The sequence below is a fragment of the Tachypleus tridentatus genome, chromosome 13, assembly GCF_004210375.1.
Source record: "Tachypleus tridentatus isolate NWPU-2018 chromosome 13, ASM421037v1, whole genome shotgun sequence".
NCBI lineage: Eukaryota > Metazoa > Arthropoda > Merostomata > Xiphosura > Limulidae > Tachypleus > Tachypleus tridentatus.
The window spans coordinates 262,240,853-262,251,959 of NC_134837.1; the positions used below are offsets into that span (position 1 = coordinate 262,240,853).

General features: G+C 34.6%; 1 non-coding gene across 1 annotated transcript; it reads left to right on the forward strand.

Moving 5' to 3' along the window:
* Positions 1-10,630: 10,630 nt before the first annotated feature.
* Positions 10,631-10,702, forward strand: TRNAH-GUG (transfer RNA histidin (anticodon GUG)). The gene has a single exon. It is a non-coding gene; the product is annotated as a tRNA-His (tRNA).
* Positions 10,703-11,107: the final 405 nt, after the last annotated feature.

Sequence of the window (11,107 nt, forward strand, 5' to 3'; positions counted from 1 at the left end):
CTAGAGGGAAGGCAGCTAGTCATCACCATCCACTGCTAACTCTTGGGCTACTCTACAAACCTACCAACGAACAGTGAGGTTGGCCGTCACATAATAACGCTGCGAAAACTGAAAGGGCGAGCATGTTCGATGTAACGGGGACTCGAACCCATGACACTCGGATTTCGAGTCAAAGCAATTAAACACCTGGCCATGCTGGGCTTATTGTGAGAATACATTGACCCTCGGTGAGTAATCAGAGTAAAAACATATTTAATATTATCTTATCTACTTATGATTAAGTTAGTAAAGCACAACCACTATGATGTATGTTATGTACCTGTGTATATATATATATATAACTTATATTTTACGTAACGGATAACTACCTTGAGGAGAAATTATAAATAATTATTAAAAATAGTGATAGAATGAAAAAATACAATATTATATCACACAATAAGTATTGAAACTAAAAGTATTTAACATATAATATGAACATATGCTAATTTGTTATCTTGTTTATGGATTTTTATGTAGTTAAGCACAGAACTATATAATGGGCTATCTGTATTATGCCCACCATGGGTATTAAAACCTGTTTTTTTTATATATAAGCCTTCTGACTTACCACTGAGACAGTGGGAGCTTTATTATTACTATTACGGTATAAAACTTGACAATTTGTGACATCCTTAATTAAAATAAGAACCCTGGTTCCGCACCTGTTGGTTAATAAATTCGTTTTGATTTCAGTCATGGATCTAGCATAAGAAAATATTCCAATGTTTAAATCAGTGAATATGTTCGTATTACATCTCAGTCTAACTAAAATAACTTTAAAAGTTAAATAACGTTTGTCATATCTATCAGGAATTTGGTTAAGGCCTAGCACCCAACCTTCTGATCTCCATTTTCTCTGGTTAACCAGAACTTCTCAATACTGAGGAAGTCACTCTCGATTCAAAGGCTCTTTGAAGGCTGTCGGTGGTAATGCGACAGTCATGATTAACCATTTAGACAGGACCTCACGAGAGAACAGATCAGCTGTTCTCAGCCATTTCTGACTTCTCAAGACTAGGTTCAGACAACAAGATTTTCTTAACCTGGTTTCTGATCAGCCAGACGGTGGCGACTCTCTCAGGACAGTAAGTGACGTCTTCAGCTACACAATAAACCATTTCTCTCTGTTCACCGTGGTGAATTGAATCCCGGTTTAGAGAGCTGTGTTTTATCAGTGATAAACGTATCACTGATCCACTAAAATATTGTTTCGCTTTGAAATTCAACTGATTTCACTTAGAATTCAACAGCTTTCTTAGTCCTTTCCAATATATCAACACGACCAAAGTAACCAGAACGATCTATACAGATGAGCTCATAACGAGATTTCCATTTCAGTTGCTGAAGGAACATTCCTCGATCCTTGTTTCATATTTTAAAGATATAGATGTCATTGACTTTTTTCCACATATCCTATGTGTTGCTAATTCTATTAGGGTGTTAATAGAAACGTCCTTTTAAGGTTATTAGCAACAGTAAACTATAAAAGCACTTTAGAGAGGAAACGTGAGTAAAATGAAATTTCGGTGGGATATTTACTTCTTTAGTTTGTTTTGAATTTTGCACAAACCTACAAGAAGGCTATCTGCGTTAACCCCAATTTAGCAGCGTGAGAAAAGAGGGAAAGCAGCTAGCCATCATTACCCACCGCCAAATCTTGGGCTACTCTTTTGTCAATGAATAGTGTCATTGGCCGTCACATTATAACACTCCCACGGCTGTAAAGGTGAGCACGTTTGGTGGAATGTGGATTAGAACACGAAACCCTCAGAGTGGGAGTAAAATGCCCTAATCATCTGGTAATGCCGGGCTGGACAATTACTTGCTAACAATCATTCAGTCTTGGAACACCACCTACCTACTTCTCTCTTAACTATTCTTTGCAGTTTCTCACTGCCTGGTAGAAAAAGAGATTAGTATCCTGTCGTCGTACACAGACGTTTATATCATGTGTGAATTATCAAAATACAAATTAGACACTTCTAGTTAGCCACGGTGGGCGTTACTCTAATGTAGCTAACAGAAAATAAAACTGTAGTCTTCAAATCGTGTCCACCTGGTGTTGTATTAAAGAACAAGACATATAAAATGCCTTATTTTGATTATAAATGACGTTACATAACCACATAACAATCTGTACGAAAGTATTGATGATGTGTAGTTGTTGTTACATGTAACTTATAAATGTTTTAGAACTGACATTGAGGTACTAATGATGTACGTCAGTTGTCGTTACATTTCAGTTATAAAAGTGAATTTGTGGCACAAGGCATCAGTTGTATAAGCTGTCGTTACATCCTAATTTCTGACACAATGCACCAATGATGTATATTAGCTGTCTTTTCATGTCGTTTGTGACACAAGGCACCAATAGTATAGATTAGCTGTCGTTACAAGTTAGTGTGTGACACAATGCACTAATGGTGTACATTAGCTTTCGTTACACATTATATTTTCACACAAGGCACCAATAGTATAGATTAGGTGTCGTCACGTGTTAGTTGTGACACAAGGCACCAAAGGTGCTATATTTCATAGTTTGCCGAAGGTTTTTGTACATTTATTTACTAAAACTCTCGTAAAATGTGATCTACTTTATTTAATGAGTGAAAACATTTTCAAGTAGATTTTTAAAAATAATGAATAAAAGTAAAAAACATATTCCTTTTAGAAGATAAATATCTGGGATATTATCAAGTACCTTTGACAAAGTCCCCAGTAAGTATACAGACTCAAGGTCAAAAAAATCCAAGCCAAACCTTCCCATAGTGGGCCCTTACAAGGAGTTTTATTTGTTGTTGTTACGCGAAAACGTAGTACACAACTGAATATAAAGCAAAATTAGCGGTTATTTCTTCAAGACTCGGGAATTCTGTTCTTAACACCTACCGGCGATAACCTTAAAAACGTTGTTGTTTCTTTGAGACATCATAGGATACCTTTAGAAGGCAAGCTTTGAGCTGCAAAGGTATTGTTTATCTGAGAATCAAGAATCATATTTACAGTGTACAACCTGTATTGAATAGTCCCAACACTGCGCCCTGGTGAATCAGCAGTAAGTTAATGGACTAATAATACTAACATTCGGGATTTGATCCATGTATTGAACGCAGAAATATAGCTCATTTTGTAGCTCTGTATTGAACAACAACAACACTAAGTGTAATAACTCAACGGTAAGCGTACAGCTGGCTCTATGACAGTAAAGTTCGGGAGTCATTGCAGGCGTTAGGCATATCATAGGTAGCCAGTTACACACTTTTGCGCTGAACAACAAACATTCCAACACATTCATTTCCCTTTTGTGGTTTCTTTGATTCTGCTATTAATAAATGTGTATGTTGATAAATTTAATAATATGTGTGTGTGTTTACAGTAACGGTAAAGAACGTTAACGTAACAAAACTAGTTAGTTTTTTACTAGTTCTTAGAGAGGGTTTGACTTTCACTCGCTTTTTGAAGTTTTAAAACAATGTTGGTTTGGGTACAAATTAAAATATAGTTTTCATCTGCAAATCTTAATCAAAAGGTTTGTGAAAACTGGTCTTTTAGTCCTCAGTTCCTATACTTAGTTGGTATGTTGCGTCTGAACAATATTTTGACAATTTTCAATGGAATTTGTGTATAATACTCAAGAGAATATAAAGAGAGAGTAGGCAAACCTCACCTACTTACAAATGAAAAAAATGTTATTACATGATGAACAAATATCAAATTAACGGACAATTTAATATCATTCAGTTGAAAATAAACATTAATAGGTATATATATATATTACAACGTTTTCACCCAAATTTAAATAATGGCGTTGTGTGTTTCTTTTCGAAACAGTATGTCCCCCCTAGTGGGTCATTGGAAAGACTAACTTTGGATTGTAATCGAATAATAGTCTTTAGTGGCTAAGCAGTATGTTTGAAAACTTATTCTTCTGAAGTTTATAGTTCGATTATTGCGTCAGGTAGGAGGCGTATCACAAACAACTCATTGGGCATCTTTGCGCTTTACGTCAGAACATTTAAAATTTAAACTAGCACGCATTCCTCTCTGTTGGCGAACATACACATTCGTTAAAACGAATGAATATTAGTATACTTCTATATTATTGGCCCGGCATGGCCTCGTGGTTAAGGCGCTCGAGTCGTAATTTGAGGGTCGAATCCTCGTCACACCAAATATGCTTGCCCTATCAGCAGTGGCGGCGTTATAATGTGACGATCAATCCTACTATTCGTCAGTAAAAGAGTAGCCCAAGAGTTAGCGGAGGGTGGTGATGACTAGCTGCCTTTCCTCTAGTCTTACACTGTTAAATTAGGGACAGCTCGCGCAGATAGCACTCGTGTAGCTTTGCACAAAATTAAAAACAAACCAATCTTTCCTTTCCTGCGATCTGTACGATATGTCTCTTATAGTAAACACCCGAAAATAGATGGTTTTCAAGGTTTACCGAAAGTGAATAAAGGAAAAAGTTTAACACTCCTACGAAAAGTGGGACCTAATAGGCCCCAGAGCAACTTGAAAGGTTATTAATATTAAGCTAATAAATTTGTATTTAAATGAAATTGCCAGTGCCATCTGTCGACATGATTGTCACTTTGATATTAGGTTATTAACGTAAGTACTTAACTAACTTACAGTTATTGTAGGTAATAAAGACATTTTCACGGCAGCCCGGCATGGCCAGGTGGGTTAAGGCGTTCGACTCGTAATCTGAGGGTCTTAGGTTTAAATCTCTGTCGCATCAAACATGCTCGCCCTTTCAGCCGTGGGGGCGTTATAATGTAACGGTCGTTGGTAAAAGAGTAGCCCAAGAGTCAGCCGTGGGTGGTGATGACTCACTGCTTTCCTTCTAGTCTCACACTGCTAAATTAGGGTCGGCTGACGCAAAGAGCCCTCCAGTAGCTTTGCGCGAAATTCGAAAACAAACAAACAAACATTTTCACGTCGTAAGTATATTGATTCTACACTTGTGCCACTTAACAAGTGGTTATTGTACAGCTACGATAGCAGGATACAATTTTTACAACATTTCTTGTCACTATGTAAAGTTTATTAAAATGTGTTTGTAATTACTCGTCAGAGTTCATCGTTAGGATACAAAAACCGAACGAAAACCCACAGTTTTAATAGTTGAGATAGTAAAACCACACGAAAACCCACAGCTCTAGCACAGTTAAGGTAATCAAATACTTTATCAAAGAACAATGCTACTCGTTAATAAATGGGTAACAACTAAAATATCGTTAATAAATGGGTAACAACTAAAATATCGTTAATAAATGGGTAACAACTAAAATATCGTTAATAAATGGGTAACAACTAAGATAATATTAATAAATGGGTAACAACTAAGAAATCGTTAATAAATGGGTAACAACTAAGATATCGTTAATAAATGAGTAACAACAAAGATATCGTTAATAAATGAGTAACAACAAAGATATCGTTAATAAATGGGTAACAACAAAGATATCGTTAATAAATGGGTAACAACTAAGGTATCGTTAATAAATGAGTAACAACAAAGATATCGTTAATAAATGGGTAATAACTAAAATATCGTTAATAAATGGGTAACAACTAAGATATCGTTAATAAATGTATAACAACTAAAATATCGTTAGAAATGGGTAGCAACTAAGATATCGTTAATAAATGGGTAACAACTAAGATATCGTTAATAAGTGGGTAACAACTAAGGTATCGTTAATAAATGAATAACAACTAAGATATTTTATTCAATACTCACTCTAAAAACTCTGATGTAACAAGTTGAGGAGTAATATGCTTTATTATGGATGAGAATCCCAGAAAAACACACAAAATCAACTAATATTTATCAGTACTTTTAAGTGTATTTTTAATTTCCCGCAAAGCTACACGAGAGCTATCTGCGCTAAAGGTCCGTACCTTAGCAGTGTAAGACTAAAGGGAAAAAAGCTAGTCATCACCACCCACCGCTAACTATTGGGGTACCCTTTTACCATCGAATAGTGGGATTGGCCATCACATTATAATGCCTCCATAGCTGAAAGGGCGGGCATGTTTGGTATGATGGAGATTCGAGCTCGCCACCTTCAGATTACGAGTTCAGCGCCTTAACAACCGGGTCATACTGGGCCTATTATTATTAACCACGTCTTAATCAATGAAACACGTTAATAGATCATAAGATGCCTTTAGAATGTATTACAAAATTAATTATGACCTTGGGAAAAATAGCACATAATAGTTATTTGAGTTTGTATAAAATAATAAAACTTTTCTATAAAATAACTGCAGAATCCTAACAGCTTTCGATGTGAACATTTAAATATAAAAAATGAAACGATTTTAGTTTTTGTTTAATATTTTACACCACAGTTTTATTTTTTAGTAGTTACTTGTCCGGGCTGCGTATCAGAAAGTCCATAGCTCGAGATGTGATACCACTGAACAATCTCGCGCGTGCAAACTTTTAGCTTTGTTAATCCGAGAGTTCATTATTTGTATCCTTCTATCACAAATCAGGTTTTCTTGGTTGGGACTGTAGATGCATTATAAGAGTCTCTCACTTACAAAGTAGGGACCTGAATATGTAAAACAAAGGACCAGATTATGAGCTTTAAAATCGTTACAAAACGTTATTATGACTTTCTTTAGCAAGGTTGATTAATATTGTTAAATCTGGTCCTTTTATGTCTGCAGCAAAATTAATAGCCCTTGTTCACAACTTCAAGAATGCAAAGTTATTCCAAAGTGTGGCTAACGTTCTTCTATGTCATCTTTCCGTCATAGTATGTTGATTGGATAACTTTATTGATACGGTCTGCTAATTTCTGTAGCTTCGCGATTTATTCATGCACCTGTAGTAGTTTAAGAAGGTTCTGCACTCATAGGTGGAAACATGATGCGGTGATGGGCGTCAACCAAATTATTTTTATTTTATGTTTAGAAGTACGTGTTGAGTTCCATTTTGTGTCTAGATGTTAGTGTCTAAAGTCATAGAGTTCCATTTCGTGTCTAGATGTTTGTGTCTAAAGTTATTGTAGAGAGAGATATGGATGATTTTACTAATTCAGTTTAAAGATGTTTCATCCTGCTGTTGAAGTTATTTATAACTTTTCAATGTTCTGTAGTATTCCTTTGATCTTTTTCTAAGACTTCTGTAGTATTCTATTGATCTTTTTCTAAGACTTCTGTACTTTCCATGCGATTCTTTGATGTTCTTAATTTGGTAAAATATCTTTTCATTTTGATGGGTTTTTTTATTTATTTAATATTAGTATAATCTTTCTATACATCACATAGATCTTTCGCAACATCAATCTTTAGGTCCTAATCTTTAATAGCTTCTTCGATTTTATACTCGATTTTGTAATGTTTCTGTTAATGTTGCATTCTTGTGATTCCTCTGTTAATTACCTGCTTCGTTCTTTCTGATCTTTAAATTTTCTGTTTTCTTCATTCTCTGATTCTTTCGTCCAGCTAATTTTTCTCGTTTTCCTTTTGGTCTCTTTACAACTGTTTCATCACTTCGATCTACCTTTGAGCCTTTCTGTTCGTCTTGAAGCTCAGACGAGATGTATCATATTTTCACCGACATAGTGCCACATCTGACACCCGTGTTCCTATTGTTTTTCATAACATTTTTAACCATTTGTTTCCTACAAAGTTCGCATTTTGAAGTTTCAACATTTCTTTGTAGATTAATACCTTACATTAAATGTTGATCATTTTGATCTTCAGGTCTCCATCACCCTTTTTCTCCAGATGACAGACAGAAAGTTGTATTTTCTCCAACCTAACCTAAAGCATACTTTCTTGAATGCTAGAGCCAAATATTTCAACTAACTCATTCTCGGTTGTTTTTTTTTTCCTATACGATTTTAAAGCACCACAACAGATTTACAAACTTTCTAAACACGTTCATCGAAACAGCACGAAGTTTGCTCAATCGCGCGTGCATAGCAACTGAAACATTTTAATCTATACATCAATGTGAAAGAGTGGTGAAGTGTGGCATACAAATCAACTCGAGGTGTTTACATTAAAGATAAGGATTCGATAAGAACAGCATTAGAACTTTCTCAAAACTTTTTAGAATAACTTACTTCAAAATATTTGTTCTTCAAACTATAACCATTAGTATTTCAACAACTCAGTAACACGCCGACATTATTCAAAAGGCAAGCAGATGTCACTTATAAGCACACCAGCTGACAAATAGCACAAAAATTTCTAAAACTTAATTATAGCGATTTGACACATTCATTCTTTTAACAGGAAACATTTGATTTTAAACTAAGCTCTTATTAAAAGAAAGAAATTGAATAATTTGCTGTTTAAGTATCAAAATATGTCATTTAAATAGTAAGTTTTGAAATACTAAGCTGGGCCTGGCATGGCCTAGGACGTTATGGCGTGCGCTCGTAAAATGAGGGTCGCGGTTTGCGCCCGAGTCGCGCCAGACATGCTCGCCCTCAACAACCTTGGGGGCGTTATAATGTGACGGTCAATCCCACTTTTCTTTGGTAAAGAGTAGCCCAAAGATAGCGGTGGGTGGTGATGACTAACTACCTTCCCTCTAGTCTTACACTGCTTAATTAATAAGGGGGAGAAAATAAAATAGAAAAATGGACATTTTCCTCAAATATAAATTTTCCCAAATAATTTACTGAAATTTCTTTCAAATATTCGTCATGACGATAACAAAGACAATGATAAGGAAATATATACTCGCAAAACTAAACAATTAAAAAGTAAACTTTCGAGGCCTCATACAGCATGTCTTCACCAGACAATACTGACATGGACAAATTGAAACCCTTTAAACTAACTATATCAATATTCAGGATCTGGAAAAACATATCTTTCTACCAAAGCCTATGTATCTTGGCCTACACAAGAGTAGTACATGTTTTGTTTCCAAAATCGTACTTCCTTGCTGAAAAAAATGAACGAAACCCAGATATTCAAATGAACAATATAGACAATTTTGGCCTATATCGCGGTTTTGCACATGTAAAAAAGGTGTCATTGCACTAAGTGCAGTGGAAAGTGGCTGCAACACGAGAATGTTGTTCGTACAATAATATGCTTTTATATGACATATTGACCCACTATAATTACTAACAATGAGCATGTCCAAGGGTTTTGTATGTCAATGTGTTTTTCCTGCGGAAAAATATCTTTGCGGCTAATCCAATAAAACTGGCCAAAAATCGACGAAGTAATTCTCAATAATTCCTCAAATTTTGTTTCTCGTAGCATCTCGTGGTAAAGATATTTGGTTATGAAAGTAATAACGCAAATTCGAGACCTGAAAGAGACAAATACATATTTAGGCGTAGCACATCTTCTGTACTCGTAAGAGTGTCATGAACCTTTGGTTAGAATATTGTATTTACTACGAACCTATAAGTGAAATTTTCAGCTGTCTCTATATTTGATTTACTGACCTAATATGAAGAAGCCAGTGAACAATAACTTTCAACCGATACTAAGGAGTTGATTGTCACGTCCGTACAACACCTAAACCTTTATGTGAAGATTAGTTATCATTCCACAATTTGGATTCGATAGCGTCTTGTCACATACTTCATTCAAAATTCTACAGTATTTACAATCCATTCCTTTTATATAAAAAACTAAATAAATCACATAAAGAAAATACTGAAACTATGTAACAAATTTAAGTAAGAGAAAATTTAAAAAGAAGTGAAATACTTGGCCCCGTTATTATTGTGAATCTATAAAGCATAAATGTGATTATGAAGAAAATAAGCCAAGTTTTCCTCATTATGTAACTTAGATCTTTGTTTCCATTTCACGTTTCACTCTAACTACTTCACCTATACCAGTTCGGCGAAACGTCTTCATCAAGATGATGAACTAAATAAAACTTTATTATTCTTGTTACACACACATACATTTATATGACGTTTTTTCTTCACTTTTCATACATTTCGTATGCTCTATAATTTTAAATCTGAGAAGAAAAGAAAAACTTCAGACTAAAGTGAGATTGTAAATCACACACCGCACTACGGATTAGTACGTTTCGTACATCAGATAACTCACTCACTTTAGACTTTCGTTTAAATTTCAAACGTGAAGGTCATTTTCTACTCTCAATTTTGCTCACATTTAAATCTCTAATGGCAATGAAATGCACTAAGAAATATGTACGGTGAAATACTTTATTTTATCATTACACGTTTAACACATGTCAAACGTGAGGTAATAATCACTTCAGATCATTATAAGACTTTAATTGTAAATCTCCCAATATCTATAGGTAAGGAGAATTAAAAATATCAAAAATCAAACGATACTTAAACCATCGGTTCACAATTTATTTTGTTATTATATAAAACAGGTATGTATATGGTGATTTTTGTGTGAAATGAACTGTTTAAATAAGTCCATTAACAAGATAAGAGTAGCCTTCAAACGTCAGTAAAACTGAGACATACACGTGATGAAATTAAACATTTGTTCTGAATCATTAGTCTTGACTGAAACACATTTGCATCGTGGTTGTCGCTTGTGTTACCTCGCTACAAATTCTATGAAAAAAAAGAAGAAAACGCAACACATATTCACACCTGCCGTGATCGTCTAGTGGTTAGGACATTGCGTTGTGGCCGCAATAACCCAGGTTCGAATCCTGGTCACGGCAAAAACGTTTACTTTTTCCAAAATAAACCTTAAGGGTGACATTACAGATACGTAATCTCTTACAACATTTGTCGTTTAAAAACGAATATCAAGGTTTGAGTAAATTATCACGTGATGTTATCTTACACAATTTATTTACCTTTAAAAATCCACCTGTTGGCTCGTGTTCGCCAAAGGAAAATATTTATCAAAATTAACACTTTTTACATTATAAAACAGAAATAAAGAACTTTGTAAATTAGATAACACCTCAATCCAATAAATTCTAGCTTTTATTTCATTGTACAGAATAAAGAAAGATAAATATTTAATCGAAATTCTTCTTTCCAATTCTGAATATAAAATTGTTTTGTAGCACGTGTTTTCATAACATTACCTCGTCATGATCTTAAAAAAATCTTCATAC